Genomic DNA, 21,264 nt, shown 5'->3' on the forward strand with positions numbered 1-21,264 from the left:
CCACCAACCCACAGTGTCTCCGTCTTGGCATGATTCAGACTCAGTTTATTGGCCCTCATCCAGCCCACCACCAAGTCCAGGCAGCAGTCCAGGGCTTGCACAGCCTCTCCCAATTCAGATGTTATGGCGAAATAGAGCTGGGTATCATCAGCATACTGCTGACACCTCACCCCAAAACTCCTGAGGACTGCCCCCAAGGGCTTCATATAGATGTTAAACAGCTCTGGGGACAAGATGGTACCCTACAGCACCCCACAGCACAACTGCCAGGGGGCCGAAAGGCAGTCACCCAATGCTATTCTCTGAGAGCAACCCTGGAGATAGGATCGGAACCACTGTAAAACAGTGCCTCCAATACCCATCTCGCCAAGTCAGCCCAGAAGGATACCATGGTCAATGGTATCAAAAGCCGCTGAGAGATCAAGTAAGAATAACAGGGTCGCACTCCCCCTGTCCTTCTCTCGATAAAGGTCATCCATGAGGGCGACCAAGGCCGATTCAGTCCCATAACCAGGCCTGAACCCAGACTGGGATGGGTCAAGATAATTTGTTTCATCCAAGAGTACTTACAATTGCTGCACCACAGCCCTCTCAATCACCTTACCTAAAAAGGGGGTATTTTCAACCCGTCGGTACTTGTCACAAACCAGTGGGTCCAGGGTGGGCTTTTTCAGGAGTGGTCGGATCACAGCCTCTTTCAAGATGACTGGAACCACTCCCTCCCGCAATGATGTGTTGACCATACCCTGGATCCACTCGGTCAGACCCCCTTGGTAAACTTTAATAAGCCAAGAAGGGCTTACTTCCCTAGATACTTGCAAAGTGGGTTTTACTAGAAGTTAAAAACCAGTAACTTCCACTGATACCTCTCCTTTATGGTCTCATCTACATGGGAGCATTTTTTCTAGCAAATACACTTCTTTTACCTTCAGTTTTTATTTGCATTGTCTGCAGTTCCAGCTCAATGTTAGCTGCCAATTGCTTTTTCCCATTCATACAACCAGGCATTCCTCTGGGTAGGATTAGTCTCGTTTTTTCCTTGTGGGCCCGCCCTCTAATTATATATTTCCACTACCTTTGGTTACTAAGGTGACTGAGCATGCTCAGTCTGTTCTACTAGTTGCAGTAGGTTCCCGTAAAAAAAACTCAGAAGTGCCAATATCTGTGTTTTTCCTGGTAGGATACAGCTGAAATACAAATCTTTGAGTAGTGTTATGGTTTTGTGCACAAGTTAGAGGGAAATGAAAATAAAGGCACCATTTGCAGCAAGATAAAAAAGGCTAGCAGAATGGAGGAGAGCAGCTGGAAGTTGCTTGTCAGTCTACAGGAAATAAAATGAACGAAGTGAGGAGGAGGGAGTGGGTGTGGAGAGGGAAATGATTGACACACTGATCTAAAAGCATCAGAGCAAAGCATCTGCAAGCACTAGAGAAAGTGTGTGAAGATTTTTTTTTCTTCCCATTTTGTATTATCAGTGGATTGGGTTAGTAGGGATTTACAGGGGGAAAACTGCATGATAGCTTCTGGTTGCTGGTAATGTCATGTGACCTATTCAAATTTAATGTGAGTAGCACCAAACACACAGTAAACCACTGTGTAGATGAGCCCTATGTCTCAAAAATGAAACAAATCCGAGGCAGAAATTCTCAAGCAAATTGTTCCCGAGATAAGGCTGGGAAGGGAGAAGTAAGAAAGTCATTACAGAGGTGAGTGAATAAAACAGGCCCGGAAGGTTATTAATCATGCAAAAAGTCTGACATATGAGCTCAGCAGCACAGGACTTTTTCTTGCCCAGCCTAACTGGTGGGAGGTAATATTCTCAATCACTGAGAAAACCTGGAATAATAATGGTGGTGGGTAGAGAGGCCTGATGGAAGTGAGCTGGCTTAGGGTGCCCTTCTGGGGTATATTATTGGGAGCCAAAGCCTTTAAGGCTGCATCCCTGTCCAGGTCAAAGTTGCAGTTGTAGCAGCAACTTAAAGCAATATCTCAGTTTGGGAGAAAGTAGAGTCACAAGGAAGGTGAAAAGAATTACACTTCATGGTACCAATTTGGTGTCTGGCTTAGGGTTGCTAGGTCAGAAGCTTCCCAAACCCTGAGCTTTTAGAGGGGGGCTCGAGTGATGTCATTAAGCATGATACATTAAGCATCAACCACAGTTGCTTGGAGCATACAATTCAACTAAAACATTTTTCTGACTGGAAATTAAGACAGAAATCTTAGCTAAAAGATGGAGCCTGGGTAGGGAATATTTAATCTAGCAAAGTTGCTTCTAGCAAGAAGAGTTTAAGTGCCCTCAATCACAGGCCAGTCACCAGAAGGCCATTGTAGGAAGAAAGTAGCCTAGTGTTGTGGAGATGTCAGATGGGAGCACTCAGGAGTAAAGATGGATGCTCCTGAAGGCTGCAATTCTAAACACACTCACTAAGGGACTAAGCCTCATAGGACTGAACAGGACTTACTTCTGAGTAGATATGGTTTGGATTGTGCTGTTGGTAAAGCTTGACTAGGGATTCTCTGAAAAGATATCCATATCCAAGTAGGGTTGTCAATCTACTGCCTGGAATGCCCTGCACTTTTTAACATGGCTGCTCCAAACATCTTTACAGATTTGACCCTTCACTTCAGAAAGAGGTCTGAGAAATGAGTAAGAGTAAGAAGATTCTCTACCCTTTTCTGTCTGCCCTGTGGGCTGCTATAAACCCACTTTGACAGCCAACCCAATTCCAGTGAGTGATAACTGACAGAGAGAAAACACATATGATTTGGTCTATTCACATATGAATTGTTGCTTGGGAGCAACAATTGCAGCCACGCTGCCCAGTATGTGAATTCTCTTTTACCATTATTGGATAAGAAACAAACAACAAGGTGCATCATCAATGGGTTTGAGAAGGTTGAACGGAGTACATGGAACCACTGTTGTTGCTTTTATGGATGTAAGGGAGTTAACTTAAAGGTAAATGAAATGCAAATAGAAAAGAAAAACAAAAGACAGTGATGATTTCCTAAAAGCAATACCATGCCAACCACAACAAGATTCCTATGAGTTAGGCAGAAAGCTCAGCATCCCACAACCAGTCAGGGTTCCTAATCAAAATCCAAAACTAAAAAAATCCTGGCAGCCAGTCAGCCAAGGTCACAAAAATCCCCATGCAGCGCAACCTGACCTGGGGGAAGCAGTTAGTGCAGAATGCTGTGGCAAGATTGCTGACATGAGTGAGATCCTGTCAGCACATAATACCTCTGCTCTGAAATCTGCACTGGTAGCTGATTTGCTACCAGGCCAGGTTCAAGCTGTGTTTTCCATGTTACAAGTTCCACATAGTACTTGCTTTGCTCTTGTAAGCAATCAGTCCTTTACTGTGGCAGCACCTAAGCTTTGGAACTTCCTGCCTACTGACAGTAGGCAGACACCTTCATTGTATTCTTTTTGTCACCTGCTAAAATCATTTTTGTTTATGCAAGCCTATACAGGCATGTAGAAGCTATTGTGTTTATCTGTTTTTAACTCATTGTTGGTTTTATTATTTTGAATGTTTTTAAATACCTCTCTCTAACTGTTTTTGCCAGCCAATAGTCTTTTCCAGAAATTGAATTCTGGACCTTTGCATGCAAAGTATGTGACCTACCACTGAGCTACAACCCTTCCCCTATTTAAAAAAGTATCTTTTAAAATTGTTCTTTTCAATTCACTAATGAATGCACATCATACCTTGGGCACATCCACAGCATTCATTTAAAGCACATTCCACACACATTTGAAGCACATGAATCACACCACAGAATCATGGGAACTGTAGTTTGTTAAGGGTGGTGAGAATTATAAGGGGAAGTCATGCGTTTTAAATGCAATTTGGATGTGCTTTAAACATATTGTGTGGATATACTTAATAAACGTTTCCTGCATGTAAATTGTTTTAATTAATTTTTCAAAATGGAAATGAGCTATAAAGTTTATTGAGTGACCATAGGCTACTCACCATCTCTCAGCCTAATGTGTTCCTCAAGATGAAAACAATGGAGGGAAACCATGACCACCCCAAGAAAGAAGGGCACACTGAAAATGTAGAGGAAATAATAATCTACAACCATAGTGTGAAATCAAATACATGTTTGTCATTTACACAACCTGTAAAGATATTTATAGTGCAATCCTATGTTTGTTTACTCAGAAGCAAGTCCCAATGTATTCAATAGGGCTTACTCAAACAGGGAAGTGTACAGAGAACTGCAACCTCAAGTGATAAGGAACCTCATTCACCCAATCCAAAATTCACAATCATGCCACTTTAAACTGTTTTGCAACCATTTGCAACTTGTTTTTGTGGTTATTGGATTTTAAAGGGATTTATTTCTTATTGTGATCTGCCTTGTTTTCCAATCACCAATCCTACCTCACAGGGTTGTTGGAAAGAGTCCATATACACAAACACACTGGAGATGTAAAAATACATACATCCTATATAATAGTTTATTGTCAAACCAAGTTGGTCATTGCAGAACATTTTAAAAGAAATCAGTATTCGTTTCCTACATAATAAAACTGTGATACCTAATTAAGCCCTGCCTAATCACTTTAAAAATAGGATTGGAGAGGGAAAGATATACAACACAAATACAAATCTTTGCTATGTTCACTTAAAAGTCTCATTAATTTACAGCACAATCCTAACCATGTCTACTCAAAAGTAAGTCCTATTGAATTCAATGGGGTTTACTCCGGGTATGTGGGGTTAGCATTGCAGCTTTACACACAAAAAAGCAAGTATTGGATTAAAGCTTCATGTTGGGAAGGTTTTCAAACCCCTGCCCTCTTCAATGGCCCAGGAAAATTTAAACTTGCTTGACTCCTGCACACAAGAGAGAGAAAAAACGGAAATCTATATACTTATTCAATTTATGAGATTTTCAGATAAACAGGAAAAAAGAACCATTTTCTGGCATTGCAATGGGATCTAGGGACTGCCTGGAGGTCAAGAAATCACAACCCTGACTTCACTTATTGGCTACAAACCTGAAAGGGAGGGGATAGAGCAGCCTGCTACGAGGTGATTTAAGAGAAGTTGCGGGGCGGCAGCTGATGTTTTGGTGTATATCTCATGAACCAGACCACCTAGAAACTTTTTTTTTAATTAAAACCGAGAGTCTGGAGATTAAGGTGACTTACCCAGAGACCCGGAGAGGACCCCCAAAATCTGGAGTCTGAGTGAAAACTGGACATCTGGCAGCCCTAGTGTCAGCAAGAGTGTCTGGAGAGTTTAGAACCTGTCACCAAGCACCTATAAAGTCCCAAAATAAGCAATCCTATTCCCATTTGTAAATAATATCCCTTTAATAAACCTACAACACAGTTCAAGATTTATACTGTCTCTCAGTGGTAGTGTCATCTCACGCCTAAGGCCTTCCATACATGCTACTAGAAGGGTTTAAAGAAGTATTTTGTGTGAATCGGTGGCAGCGAAAGGGTTTCAAAAGCCTGTTTTACGTGAAGTGAGGCTGAGGAACCAGGGGAATCCCTGACATCACTAACCGTATAAGGATACCTGAGAATAAATCCTATTAGGAGAAACTTCTTGATGACTAGAGCAGTTTGACAATGGAACCGATTATCTAGAGCAGCCTTTCCCAACCAGTGTGCCTCCAGATGTTGTTGGACTACAACTCCCATCTTCCTGACCATTGGCAATGCTAGCTGAGGCTGATGGGAGTTGTGGTCCAACAACATCTGGAGCACACTGGTTGGGAAAGGCTGATCTAGAGGGATGGTGCACTGTCCATCAGTGGAGGTCTTGAAGCAGAGGCTGGACAGCCATCTGTTGAGGGTCATCTAACTCTCAATAGCTCTTCATTGAGCAAGGGGTTGGGCTAGATGGCCTATAAGTCCTCTCTATCTCTTATCATTCTATTGTCCTCAAAGGGACACTTCTGCTTCAGAGGACTCAGGATCAGGCTGCTAATAGAATAGTACAACTACACCATGGAGTGCAGCCATACTAAGAGTGGTATTCAACAAAGTCATCCTCAAGGACTTTTATTTTACTGTTATTGCAAGGACTTCTGCCTGCACAATGGGACTTCCCCCCTCTCCTCTCTCTGCATGCCCCAATGCTCCCCCAATCAGTTTTGGGAGTTCCCCCAACTCTCCGAAGCATATTTGGGTGGGTATGGGGTAATATGGAGAGAGGAAGTTCCATTGCACAGGCAGACATCCTTGCACTAGCAAGTTGATTTCACTGGATTCAACCCTAATTAATGACTACAGTAAACTTTGCACTATATTACTATTGCATCCTTCATCTTCCAGAAAGCACCGCTCTATGGGCCAAACTACACATTATATTAAACATGTTTTTTAAAAAGCATTATTAAGACAGCCACTTCTGGTTTGAAGAGAAAGCAGCTACACAGGGCTATGATCTGGACTGGGTGCTGTATTGGTTTCCTCCCTAAAATCTCCCTTCTCCTCCCCTCCTATTTATTTATTTATTTCAGCAATGTAGATGCTGCATAACACTAGTTTTTAAGTGGTGTACAATGAGATTATAAAAGAAATACAGAAGATAAATTGGTTTAAATTAACCATAAAATCAGAACATTTGCCCTGAGATGTGTTGGCACAACGTAACTAATTTCTTTTTTAAAGTGTGATCAATGCAGGGATAGGGAACTGTAGCCCTCCAGATGTTGGGCACCAACTCCCATCAGCTCAAGTTAGTATGGCCGACGGTCAGGGATGATGGAATATTTGGAGTCCAACAATATCTGGAGGGCCACAAATTCTCCATCTCTGGTTTAATGTAACATGCTGTTTGGCTTTGTGCCCTGCCCCCAACATTGCTCTGAGAATAGCTCCGTGGCTTTAAAAGACAGGTTTTGATTGCAGTACTTGAATTAAAATGATGGAGGGTTCCTTTTGTGAACATCCCTTTAGCTACTATTTTTTAAAAAAGCTATAGAGGTGCCTCTGTTGGCTAAATTGCAGGAGGGGGATTGAAAATTGGTTAATAGCTCATGCTCTAAGGAGTCTTCCTTTTGTCGCATGGGGCATCGCATTGAGACCTGTAGTGATGCCTGCTGGCAGACATTACATTGTATAGTGTTCTTCAACTGGGGCCTTCGGCTAAGCTGCCTGGGGATGATGGGAGTTGTAGTCCAACAACAACTGGGGACCCAAGGCTGAAGAACACTGCATTGTAATTCACTACTTTATAATTTTAGCTACTTTCACAAATATATGATGGGCATGTATGCCTGCCAAAAAAGGAAATTGTCACAAAACAAATTAAACAGCTGAATCGTTAAGGGACTGGAAGGGGGGCAGTTTAAACTCAACAGATGGCCTGTGCAATTGCCTTCCAATGAAAAACAACAAATTATGGGGGAAAAAACAATTCTTCATTCCAGGTTTCTGTTGTTTGTTGATGCTAGGGTTTTGTCATTGTTTTACTATAACAAATATGCTTAAGGAAAAATATAAATATTGTGACTTACTGCAGAAGATACATTTTTTAGGAATGAATACTACATTGATTTCTTGTTGTTTCATTGATTGTTCAAAAATGTTATATTTCAACCCAGATTATATGGAGTGCTGAACACAGCAGGGAATCAACATTTATTATATAACAGTATGAACAGTCCCCCCCAATAATTGTTATTCCTTATTCTCATATTAAAAAAGAATATCCTACTAAGGAAAAAATGCAGAGGGAAATGTAGATCCAAAAAAATTACAGCACAATCAATCCATGTCTGAAGTGGGGGTAAATTATGAAATCAACAATCCATAAATAGGCTGACAATGAAATTTGCCTCATGAACAGATAAACAATAAACAGCGTTAAAGAAAAGTCAAGTAGAACATGCTTAGAATACATTAATACGAACAGAAATGTCATAAAGGGCACTTAAGTTGTGAATCATTGGTGAATTCTGGTTTAAGATTCAGGGATTTTAAACAGATACCTGCATTATATAGTCAGAAAAGGAAAAGAAGTTATTGAGATATCCAGTATTCCAGAGCTTGGAAAAGTTACTTTTTTGAACTACAACTCCCATCAGCCCCAGCCAGCATACTCATAGTACACCAGTGGTTCTACATTTGAGTAGGATTTAGTTGGACATCGCCCTTGCAGTACAATCTTAACCATGTCTACTCAGAAGTACGTTTATTGAATTCAATGCTTCCAGGTGTTTTTGCTGCCGTCCCTTGTTGGACAGGTGCAGATTAGATGGGGCAGAGATCTACTTCCCAGCCCAGAACTTCTCCACCCAAAGAGTAATTAAAGTTATTAAACATCATCTTATTTTATCAATATGATAACCACATATTTTCCCAAAAAGCTACTATTTTTTCAGCACATATCTGTGTAATATTATGAGATCTTCATTTCTGAAATTCACTGTTGCTAACCATTTATGTCAAAAATGCTGAAATAAAGGGGGGAAATATTTGCTGCAAAGGGAGGACATTGCCTAGGCAGTAGGTAAAAAAGTATTTGGCCCAGTTTAGCACTACATGAAAAAAACAACCCTGCTTGAGCCTTAGATGTCCTCCCTCACACTTCTTCTAAGAAGACCTCAGTGGCATCACTAGGGTTGGTGTCACCTGGTGCGGTAACTCATGGTGTCACACCCATGACCTCCTCCCGTACCAGACCCAGGGTGCCTAGGGGCGGGGCGGCTCTGGGTTAGGGTTGCCATATTCCAGTTCCACAAATCCAGCAGGCTAATCTGCATATTATGCAAATTATTTGCATATTATGCAATTATTTGCATATTAATATTTGGATTGTCCAGTTGTTTGGTTTCTGTGCCTAGGAATTAGCACCAAAAACTAGGGAAAGATGTGAGAAATCTTTTTTTAAAAAAAACTTAACATTTTCAGCCTTAAATGCCTAGACTCTAGTTTCCAACACTATGGAAAGTTGATTGATTGATTAAGAGGATTTATATCCTGCCCTTCTGCTGCTAAAAACAGAGTTCAGCATAGCTTACAAATATAATAAAAACAATAAAAATGCACAATCAATATGAAAACATAATAAAAACACAAAATAGCAACAAACATAAAGTAAGTCAGGGCAGCAGTACGGTTAACCATTACATATATGATATATTTCAGAGATGTGGTGGGTGGAGAAAAACAAGTCAAAATGTTAGGAAAAGGAGTCTTTCACGCCACATGCTCAGTTCTAAATACCGTTGCAGCAAGTTTTACAAGTTCCTCCACTATTCCACTGGTGCAGGCACTCAGACGGTCAAAGTATCTGTATGTTTCTTAGGTTTTATAAAAGCAGAGCTTTGCTTAACTCAAAATTTCTTCTCCCTTTGATCAACCACATCTACACAGGTTCCACCTCCATACTCAAAATGAAACTGGGCCTGGAAGTGTGCAACAACCCCACACATACCTTGCTAATTAGATTACCAATGCCAGGATGTCTGTCTTATCGACTACTCTCCTGCTCCCCCCCCCACCGGGCATCATGAAAGACCCAGTCCTGGGCTCAGAAAGAAAATAAATATCTGGTCCTCTTCAAAGTACTGATAAGCCTCTTGTTTTAATTAAAATAATAATTATAAGTTCTTGCTCTTATCACTAATGGGAGTTAATTATCTTGCATATGCTGCTGTTGCTTCTGTGGCTATAACGGAGTGAGGTTAAAGATAAGTAAAATGCAAATAGGAAAAAAACACACAGAAGGCAGTAACACTTTCCTAAATGTAATACCATACCAACCACAACAAGATTCCTATGAGTAAGACAGAAAACTAAGCATCTCACAACCAGTCAGGATTCCTAACCAAAAATATGATAAATGAAGAAATATTTATATAAGCATTACTATCAAATATATTTATTATTTACACAAACTGTAAAGATATTTATAGTGCAATCCTAGGTTTATTTATTCAGAAGCAAGTCCCAGTGTATTCAGTGGAACTTACTCAAACAGGGACAGAACTGCAACCTCAAGTGATAAGCAACTTCATTCACACAACCCAAACTTCCGAATCATGCCACTTTACGCTGTTTTGCAACTGTTTATACTTGTTTTTATGGTTATTGGATTTTAAATGGCTTTATTTCTTGTTGTGAGCTGCCTTGGTTTCCAACCCTACCTCACAGGATTATTGGAAAGACTACACACACACACACACACACACACACACACACACACACACACTGCAGATGTATAAATACATACAGCCCATATAATAGTTTATTGTCAAACCAGTTGGTCATTGCAGAAAAATCAGTATTAGTTTTAAAAAAATCAGTATTTGTTTCCTACAGAATAAAAACTGTAATACCTAAGTAAGCCCTGCCTATTTGCTTTAAAATTGGACTGGAGGGGGGGGCAGAAAGAGAACACAAACACAATCCTTTTTTACATTCACTCCCAAGTCCCATTGATTTTCAGCACATTCATAACCATGTCTACTCAAAAGTAAATCCTATTGAATTCAATGGGATTTACTCTGGACATATGGGATTAGCAATGCTTTTACCCCCACAAAAGCAAGTATTGGGAAGGTTTTCAAAACACTGCCCAGGATCTGACTCCTACACACAAGAGGGGAAAAAACTGAAATGCATATACTTACCCAATTTATGAGATTTTCAGATAAACAGGGGGGGAAACCACCATTTTCTGGCCTTGCAATGAGGTTTACTAGACACTGCCACAGGTCAACCAAACGCTTCACTGATTGGCTGCAATCCTGAACGGGCGGGGTTAAAGCTACGAAGTGCTATACAGTAGTTTAAAAAAGATTTAACAGGGGGGCTGACGTTTTTATGTATATCTTGGGAACCGGACCACCTAGAAACTTAATTTTTTTTTTAAATGAAAGCTGAGAATCCGGGCCAGCTAAGGGGCTAAACAGGCACCAGGTGGCATGCAAAGAATCCAGGTAAAACCCAGCTAACTGAGCAATATGGCAACCCTACTCGGGGTGACACCCCCCTCTCATGGTGTCACCCTGGTGCGGTCTGCACTCCCCGCACCCAGCTAGTGATGCCACTGGAAGAGCTTGTCATTTAATCTGAATTGAGAACTGCAGATTGCATAAATTCTGGTTTATTAGAATATTCCAGGATTAGAAACCACAGGTTGATCTTGACTTCTTTCAGTGAATCACAGTTTAAACTAACCACCATTTGTTGCTGTTGGACATAATTACAAACTATATTTAGTTTACACCTAGAAACACAGGCACCTGTAGGTTCCCTTGATAAACCATAACTCCTGGATTCCCACTTTCATTTTTTTAAAAGTGCAAGTATGTAGGCATTGAATATACAAAGCAAAAAGTGCAGGCGCTACTCTGCCCAATTGTCATATGAGAAACTAGCCTGTTCCTGCCTTTATTAAAGCACTACTTAGACAAAGTTAGAGTGAAACAGCCATTCTCTAGAAAACTTGGTTCATTTTTAAGCAATTGTTTGGCCTCCCATGATAGTGAAGTGATTGCTGTCCCATACAAAACAACTCAGAAATCACAGTATAATTGTGACTGGACAGTAATGTGTCTACCCTAAAATGAAAGCTAGCAGCAAAGACAGGAGTGTATTATTTTTCTAACTGTATTTCATACAAAAATGTGATTCCCTCCCTCCTGAGTTTGTGATTATTTAAAAATAACATGCCACCTGTTTTTTCTTTCTTTTTTGCTGAGCTACCCCATCTTTAGCCTGCATTCTGACAACAGTCCCATTTTATTTTATTTGCACAAGATTACAAGATAGCTTCTAACAGTATCCCTTTTTGGCCACTGCTAAACATTATTTTTATGTAATAAAATACGTATTCTCCACCTTTTCATCTTAAAAAGCCTGCCAATCACTTCAAGAGGATGTTCAGAAAGTAGCGGTGAGAGACCAGGCCTTTTCTGTGGTAGCTCCTCGATTATGGACTATTCTTCCCTGGGAAATTCACCTAGTGCTACCTCTGTTATCTTTTCAGAATCAGACAAACATGTTTTTATTTCCCCAGGCATATGCACAGTTTTTATGATCTGACTTTCAGAGGCTGTTTGGGAGTGGATATTCTAGCCTTTGGTGAGAAGCCAACCACAATCAAATAAGGTGGGTCTCTGTCAGGGGAGCAACTCATGCCTTTTTAGCAATATAGCACCTACCTGGTGCATTTCAGACAGCAGGGAGAAATGGAGAAAGGCCTCTGATATTGATCGCAGTTATGGTGACACTGTTAACATGATTGTACACATTCATTTCCCCACTATTGAGAATCAGACACTGCCTATTGTTTCAGGCCAAGAACAATGAACACTGTAAGTGGACATTCAGATTAAATCCATTAATCTAAATCCAGCTGTGTCCAAAGCCCTGCCAGAGGCCTATCTCACTCGGGATGTCCAGACATCCATGCTCAGCCAGCATCATTCAGTAGTATCACACTTTGTGACAATACTTACTTGGGAAGCCCGAAGAAAAAATGTCTTCTCTTTGGCCTGCCCTGGTACTGTATGAGAGGCCTGAGGCCTGCACTGAAGTTCAGCCCTCAGGAAACCATTCCATGAGAAGACTGTATTTTTGCTACATTGTGATTCAGCATGGAGCTTAGTTGGTCATTGGCACCGGGGCTAGGAAGGCCTATTTTAACCAGACTAGGGTTGTCAGGTCTCTGGTTTTTGCCTGGAGACTCCAGATATTTGGTGTCCTCTCTGGGTCTTCAGGTCAATCACCTTAATCTCCGGACACTCAGCTTTATTATTTTTTTTAAAAAAATCAGTTTCTAGGTGGTTTGATTCATGATATATATACACCAAATTGTCACCTTCTGCAACTGCTCTTAAATGATTTTGTAGCTAGCTGCTCTAATCCCACCCTTTCAGGTTTGTAGACAGTAAGTGAAGTCAGAGTTGTGATTTGTTGACTTCCAAACAGTAGGTAGACCCCATTGCAAGGCCAGAAAACTGTTGTTTTTCCTGCTTATCTGAAAATCTAATAAATTGAGTAAGTATATAGCTTTCAGTCCTTTTCTCTCTTGTGTGCAGGAGTCAAACAAGTTTAAATTTTTGTGGGTTGTTGAAGAGGGCAGTGTTTTGAAAACTTCCCTAATATGAAGCTTTAATCCAATACTTGCTTTTCTGGGAGTAAACCTGCAATGTTAATGCCACATACTGTGAGTAAACCCCATTGAATTCAATAGGACTTACTTTTGAGTAGACATGGTAGATTGTGCTGTAAATTGATGGGAATTTTTAGGGAGCAAAGAATTGTGTTTGTGTTGTAAACCTTTCTCTTCCCCTCCAATTCTATTTTTAAAGTAATTAAGCAGGGCTTACTTAGGTATCACTGCGTTTATTATGTAGGAAACTAATACTGTTTTTATTTTTAATTTTTAAATGTTCTGCAATTACCAACTGGTTTGCTCCCTCTATGATGAGCTTCTGCCGGGCCTTGAAGACCTGGCTCTTCAGGCAGGGTTCTGGGGTGGGTTAGGTTTTATTATTGTTGTTGAGATTTTTAATGTTTTAATGTATTTGTATGTTTTTATTTTGTACGTCGCCCAGAGTGGCTGGACAGCCAGCCGGATGGGCAACTAATAAATTTAATAAATAAATAAATAAATAAATAAATAAATAAAACTATAATATGGGGTGCATGTATTTTCATGTGCTTCAAATATGTGTTGAATGTTCTTTAAATGAATGGTGTGGATTTGCCCCAGGTATTATGTGGATTCATTAGTGAATTGAAAAGAACAATTTTAAAATATACTTTTTTAAAATGGGAAGGGGTTGTAGTTCAGAGGTAGGGCATATGTTTTGCATGCAAAGGTCCAAAAGTCAATTTCTGGAAAAAACTATTGCCTGGAATCCTGCAAGTCAATGCTAGTCCATGTCATCAGTAGTGCCCTAGATGGCACCAAATGGCCCAAGTCAGTAAAAGACAGATTCCTTTGATCCTAAAATTGGAAAGAGACCCAAGGGCCACAGTAACTCCAAAATTTATTTATGTATTTTATTTACAACATTTATATACCACTTTATTGTAAAAAATCTCAAAGCAATTTACAGAAAGAATTAAAACAATAAAATTATTGGCAAAAACAGTTAAAGACAGGTATTTAAAAATATTCAAAATAATCAAACCAGCAATGAGTTAACATTAGATAAAAATATAATAGCTTCTGCATACCTGGGTAGGCTTGCTTAAACAAAAATGTTTTAGCAGGTGCCAAAAAGAGTACAATGAAGGCCCCTGCTAATGTTGATAGGCAGGAAGTTTCGAAGCATGGGTGCTGCCATGCTAAATGATTGATTTCTTACAAGAGAAGAGCAAGTACTATGTGGCACTGTAACATGGAAAGCACCCTTGAACTTGGCCTAGTAGCAAATCAGCAACCAGTGCAGATTTCAGAGCAGAGGTATTATGTGCTGATAGGATCTCACTCACGTCAGCAATCATGCTACAGCATTCTGCACTAACTGCAGCCCCTGGGTCAGGTTGTGCCCCTGGGTCAGATTGTGCCACAGGGAGAATTCTGTGACCTTGGCTGACTGGCTGCCAGGATTTTTTTAGTTTTGATTTTTTGTTAGGAAACCTGACTGGTTGTGGGATGCTGCGTTTTCTGCCTTACTCATAGGAATATTGTTGTGGTTGGTATGGTATTGCATTTAGGAATTCATCACTGTCTTTTTCTTTTCTATTTGCATTTCATTTACCTTCATCCTCACTCCCTTTCATCCATAGAAGCAACAACAGTGGTTCCATGCACTCTGCTCAACCCCCTTAAACCCACTGATGATGCACCTTGTTGGTTGCATGACGGTTTGTTTCTTGCCCAATAGTGTTAAAAGAGAATTCACATGCTGGGCAGCGTGGCTGCAATTGTTGTTGTTCCCAAACTGCTGCCTGCGAAGGTAGACCAAACTGTATGTGTTTTCTCTCTGTCAGTTATTATTCACTGGAATTGGGCTGGCTGTCAAAGTGAGTTTATAGCAGCCCACGGGGTAGACAGAAAAGAGTAGAGAATCTTCTTACTCTTACTCATTTCTCAGACCTCTTTCTGAAGTGAAGGGTCAAATCTGTAAAGAAATTTGGAGCAGCCATGTTAAAAAGTAGGGGTGGGGCATTCCAGGCAGGGATTGCCAACCCTACTTGGATATGGATATCTTTTCAGAGGATGCCTGGTCAAGCTTTACCAACAACACAATCCAAACCATATCTATTAAGAAGAAAGTCCTATTGAATTCTATGGGGCTTAGTCCCTTAGTAAGTGTGTTGAGAATTGCAGCCTTTACTTCTGAGTGCTCCCATCTAACATCTGCACAACACTGGGTTCCTTTCTTCTTACAATGACCTTGTGGTGACTGACCTGGCCTGAGGGCACTTAAAAGCCTTTTTGCCAGAAGCAAGTTTGCTAGATTAAACGTTGTCTACTGAGGCTCCATCTTTTAGCTAAGATTTCTGTCTTAATTTCCAATCAGAGAAATGTTTTTGTTTGAATTGTATGCGCCAAGCAACTGTGGTTGATGCTTAATGACATCACTCAGGCCCGCCCTTGTGACATTACTTGGGCCCACCCCTTGACATCACTCAGACGCGCCGCTATCACATCAATAGGGCCCGCTCCCAAAATCTCAGGGTTCGGGATGCTTCTGACCTAGCAACACTAATACCGATTTATTCCTTTGCATTGGACTGGATGGTGATGAAAGAAAAGCTTGGTTTCTTTAAAATAAATTTCCAATCAGTTTGCTTTCCTCAGTGGCCAATCAGATGCCTCTGAGAAACTCACAAGCTGGACATGAGGGCAATAGCACACATTTTCTCTGAATCCCCAGCAACTTCTTTTATATCACATCTGCTTTACATGTACCTTGATAGCCTCTAAAACATGGCTATCTGCTGGACTTTTAGGCTCTTCTTAGACAAGTCAATCTCCTTTACAACACCTTTGTCATTCCTTTGAGGTGAGTAAAAGACAAAGACATACATACAATATAAATTTGTATATTTGTTTTTAATGTTTTTAATTGTTGTAAACTGCCCAGAGAGGTTCGGCTGTGGGGCGGTATACAAATGCAATAAATAAATAAATAAATACAAGATTTTTCTTTGTAAATTCATTCAAGCATGCGCCTTTCATGGTTTAATTTGGACTCCTGCACTGAGTAGGGGGTTGGACATGATGGCTTTATAGGACCCTTTCAACTCTACTATTCTATGATTCTATGGTTTTATAATTCTAACTTTCAGCTTGAAGTGGTAAGAGTCTGGAAAAATGCTTTTTAATATGTTTTTAAAGCTTTAAAATATTTTTAAAGATGTTTTGTTTTAATGTATTTTAAAGTCTGTTTTTATGATGTTTTAAGGTGTTTTTAGTGCTTTTGTTTGCCACCCTGGACTCCTACTTAATTAATTAATTAATAAACAAGCAAGCTTTGCCACTATATTCTGCAGGGATGAGACTGTGCTGGGACCATCAAGGGGCAAGCATTTCCACCTGCCTTGCCCCACCCCTCTGCCTGGGCCTTATCAGGAGGAGCTGCAGGCTGAGTCGTGCTGCTGCAGGGATGAGACTGTGCTGGGATCATCAAGGGGAAAGCATTTCCACCTGCCTTGCCCCCCACCCCTGCTCTTAGTGACATTTGTTTGGGGACTGTCCTTTACCAGGAAGATGAATGTTTTTGGTTTGCTGTTCCTGTTTTTTTAGCTTTTCCGTTATTGTTAGTTTTTATTGTTAGTCTCTTAATGTTTTGATGTTTGCATGTTCTGCTTTGTACGTCACTTAGAGTGGCTGACAATTCAGCCAGATAAGCAACTAATAAGTCGAATAAATAAATAAATTCTGCTGGTTGAATAAACTGCCCTTTTGAAAGGCATCCATAGGTGGAATTTTCAGAGGTGGAATTTTCAAATAATTTTGTGGCTTTGCTTTTCACAACAGTGGTTCAAATACTTCATTTTTGCCTGTTCACCACCATTGCCAAAGGAAACTTTATGCCTTTTCAGCAGAGGCTAGATCTTACTCTTTGAACTTTCTATATACAACGCAAAGATGCTTCAAAATAGAGTTTACAGAAAATATAACAGTCCAAATTAGGTTATAGGTGTTAAGAATCTGTCAATATCACAGTTCTGGAATATTTACCCCCATCCCCCACAAAATAAAGAGCAATGGGAAAGTGTTTAGAAGTATTCCTCTCAGGTAGCAATTATGAATCGTTCTGGCTTTGTTGATTCATTCAACAGCTTATGATCTTCACAGATTCTAACCTTATTTTGTTTGCTTTTTGGCTTGTGGATTTGTTGGCAGATAATTCAATACACTGGCTTGCCCACATGAAGGGGGTAAGTAGGCCATAATTTTAATTCTCATTAAAGTTTCTTTTCATATAGAAGTTTGGACAAAAGACACCTTATTTTATTTATTTATTTATTTATTTATACCCCGCCTTTTGGCCAAAGGCCCTCAAGGCGGCTTACAAAAAACACAAATATAAAAATACAATATCAAATACATCAATAAAACAACACAATTTACAAGATACAATTTACAAAAGTTAAATAACTGCTCTTAAGCTAACAATGTAAAATGCACGACACAAGAGGGGAAAGGGACAGGGAAGAACAAAGAAAAAAGCACACTCAGGCACCAGTTCTTAAATTACAGTTCTTGTCATGACCATCTGGAATGGAAGCAGGTAGCCTGATAGCATGTTGGCTACTGGAGAGGGCAAGGGCAGCTAGTCGCTCAGCAGAGGCGATGAAACAGCTCGCGGTCGGATCGGCTTTGGCATGGAAACAAAACACATCTTTGCTGCTGAAGCCATGAGGCATCCTGGAGAGCACATATAAAATAAAGTATTCAAAAAAACTGCTCTGATCTTGGGGCTCTGAGGCCTGGTGAATGCTCTCCATTCATTCTTCTTTGGTCTGCTTTCAGCTTACTTTGCTGGTTCTTTTTTCTCTCTTTTCTTCACCCTCTGTTGCTGCTGTTGAGGGGTCCTGATACTGAGGACAAACCACAGGGGAAGTTGTTGCTTCCATGCCATGCTTGCAAGGTTCCCAGAGGCATCTTGTTATTTGAGAATGAGATCCCAATGACAGCACAGAGGCCCTGGCAGACAGACAGACACAGAACACCTTGTGAACAGTGAATTAGTTTTCATTATGATTTAAGATACTGCAGACTTAAGGCCCAAATCTTTCCAAATACATCAGATCTATTTTCTCCACTTGGGGTGGAATGTGGATTTTACAGCACTCCCAGTAATTCCTTGATGCTATTTCAGAAAACATTAAAATTATGGACCAAATTAATCTTTTCGTAATACATACTATACAATGGTGCCCCTCCACCAGTTCTCCTTATTTTTTCCAGTCAAGCCAACAGGCCAATATTTATTTATTTATTCATACATTCATTTATTTAATTAGTCAGTCACCTTTCTTCACAAAAGTGAACCCAAAGTGACTTACAATCAATAAAAAAGTTAAAACCAGTATAAAAACTAAAACAAAATATAGTTTAAAAACACATAAATATAACAGCAGTTGAACAACCTACTCCTTAAAAACAGCTACATCAAGAGCTTTCTGAAAGCTCTCCAAAATTAGAAGCTAAATGCCTGGGAGAACACAAATGTTTTTGCCTGGCATCTAAACATAGATAATGATGGTGCCAGGGGTGCCTCCCTGAGGAAAGCATTCCATGCACAGGGGGACACCACTGTGAAGGTCTGCTCTTGTGTCTCCACCCTTGGAGAGGGCACATAAAGGAGGGTCTCAGATGCCGAATGTAGAGTCCAGGTTTCTTCATATGGGGAAAAGCAGTTCTTGAGGTATTGGGGTCCTGAGCTTTATACGGCAAAACCAGCACTTTGATTTGAGCTTGGAAACTATTGGTAGCCAGTGCAGTTGTGCCAAAATTAGTATTATATGCTCAGACTGTCTTGCCCCAGTGAGCAACCTGGCTGCCGAATTCTGTACCAGCTGCAATTTCCAAACTGTCTTCAAAGGCAGCCCCACATATAATGTATTGCAGTAATCTAGTTTAGAGATTACTAGGGCATAGACAACAGAAGTTAGGTTTTCCCTGTCCAGATAGGGTCATAGCTGGGCCAGCAGCCAAAGTTGACAGAAGACACTCCTCACTACTAAGGCCACTTGAGCCTCAAGTGACAGTAATGGAACCAGGAATACCCCCAAGCTCCTCACCTGCTCCTTCAGAGAGAGTGTAACCCTATCAAGAGCAGGCTACATCCCCTCCATCCAATTCAGGGAACCACCCACTAACAGTGCCTCAGTCTTGTCTGGATTGAGCTTCAGTTTATTGGCTCTCATCCAGTCTAGTACTGAGGCAAGACATCAGTCTAGCACATCCACTGCCACACCTGGAGATGTAAAGGAGAGATAGAGTTGTGTGTCACCTGCATACTGCTGACAATGTACTCCAAATCTCCAATATACCCAATATTCTGTTGTCCAATGACATAGCTCAAGTGTGACAATGTACTCCAAATCTCCAGTATCCCCAATATTATGTAGTCCAATGACATAGATCAAGTGTGGCCTCACCATCAATGATTCCCCTGCTCTTTGTCATTTCTCTTATCTACACCTTCACCTGCCGAAGCCATAGTTCTTGATTCTTCATGCTCTCCATCTTCTTTTCCACTGCCCTCCTCTTCTGTGCTTCAGTGACCATTTCAAAATGGCAGGTGCCCACTTTTGAGAGACTAAGATGTGTAGGGCCTTCTCGGTGGCTGCCCCCAAGTTCTGGAACTCTCTTCCTAGGGAAGCACGAATGGCCCCTTCCTTGCTATCCTTCCGTCGGCAGGCAAAGACTTTTTTATTCCGACAGGCTTTTGGACTAGAAGATGTTTAAGATAGGACCTCATAAGGTCTGTTGTATTGTTCTATGGTCCTATTCTTAATGTTTTAAATTGTCTTAGTATCTTAAGTGTATGTTTCATGGTTTTAATGTTACGAATAGTTTAATTCTATTTTAATTGTATATTTTTGTATGTTTTTTACCTATGTGTAGTTTTTATTTGTAAGCCGCCCTGAGCTCCAGTTTTGGAAAAAGGGCGGGGTAAAAATAAAGATTCTATTCTATTCTATGTTTGCACAGGCTGGTACACTTATTTTTACATTTATATCCCACCTTTCCTCCCATCCCAGTTTTAGCGTCACAACAATCCTGTCAAGGACATTTGAGAAATGGTGGCTGGCCCAGTCACCCAGTGAATTTCATGGCTGAGTGGAGATTTGAAGCCTGGTCTTCCAGGTCCTAGTACAACACTCTAACCACTACACCTACAATATAGTACACACAGTGGTTGGTCTGCACAATTGGTGACTTGCCAAGATGAATGCAGCTAACCAGCTATAAATTGCAGACTCTTAGGGGCTTAACAACCAACCCTGGTTTTTGCTGCTAGCCTGAGACTGTAAAAACAGGCAAAGGGCAATATTATGTACCTGGCCCATACATAGTAAGGTGCCTTCTATCAAGTTACCTGTTGTACCAATGATTGTCTATGTTGATTAGGAGCAGCTCTCCAGGGTCTCAGGCACAGGTTTTTCATATCATGATCGTATACCACAGGGTTCGGTATGCTGTGGCCCTCCAGATGTTGGATGGCACCTCCTATCATTCCTGACTATTGGCCATGCTGGCTGGTGCTGATGGGGGCTGGAGTCCAACAACTTCTGGAGGACTACAGGTTCTCCATTCCTGGTCTACCTGACCCTTTTTAACTCGGACCTTGTACAAAGCACAAGTTCTACCACCCATCTATGGTTCTTACCTCTTTTTCTGGGGATGGACACAATGATGTGGTGGACTGTTGTTTTGTGCAGGGCAATTAAACAGCTGTATCTTAAAAGTGATAGAACCTATATCTAACAGTAGGCACTTTTACCCCTGGTGTAATTTCTTCCTGCCTATAATGGTCAGCCCAGAATAATTAGTAAGTTGTATTTGTACAGAAGAATGTATATAGTCTTTTTATATGTACCTTTTTTTTGCTTCTTGGAAAAAAGGTTGATTTTAGCAGAATGATAAGCATTTTTATGTCAGTCATGAGAGTTATTGGGTAGTAAAATCTTATTACTTGTAGAATCTTAGAAATTGTCAGATAACAGGAAATATTTAAGTTATATTGAAGATGCATGCCTGTAAAATTCAGAAATATTTTTCTTTTCAGAGCCATAGAACATACATTGTCCTCAGAATGGTATTCAATTTCTTACTGAATGACATCTGGGGAAAG

The 21,264-nt window shown here is 40.5% G+C and overlaps 1 protein-coding gene across 7 annotated transcripts in view; it reads left to right on the forward strand.

The window, feature by feature from the left end:
- The window catches only part of ESR1 (estrogen receptor 1), a 383,776-nt gene that overhangs the window by 100,390 nt on the left and 262,122 nt on the right, over positions 1-21,264 (forward strand). Inside the window, exon 1 of one of the 7 annotated variants that reach the window (XM_061624149.1) lies at positions 15,939-15,954. The exons of the other annotated variants lie outside the window; for them this stretch is intronic. The gene's annotated coding sequence lies outside the window, so the exon portion shown is untranslated. Of the gene's footprint in view, positions 1-15,938; positions 15,955-21,264 lie in introns of those variants that run through there. 7 annotated transcript variants of the gene reach the window in all.

This window comes from Rhineura floridana, chromosome 4, assembly GCF_030035675.1.
Source record: "Rhineura floridana isolate rRhiFlo1 chromosome 4, rRhiFlo1.hap2, whole genome shotgun sequence".
Classification (NCBI taxonomy): Eukaryota; Metazoa; Chordata; class Lepidosauria; order Squamata; family Rhineuridae; genus Rhineura; species Rhineura floridana.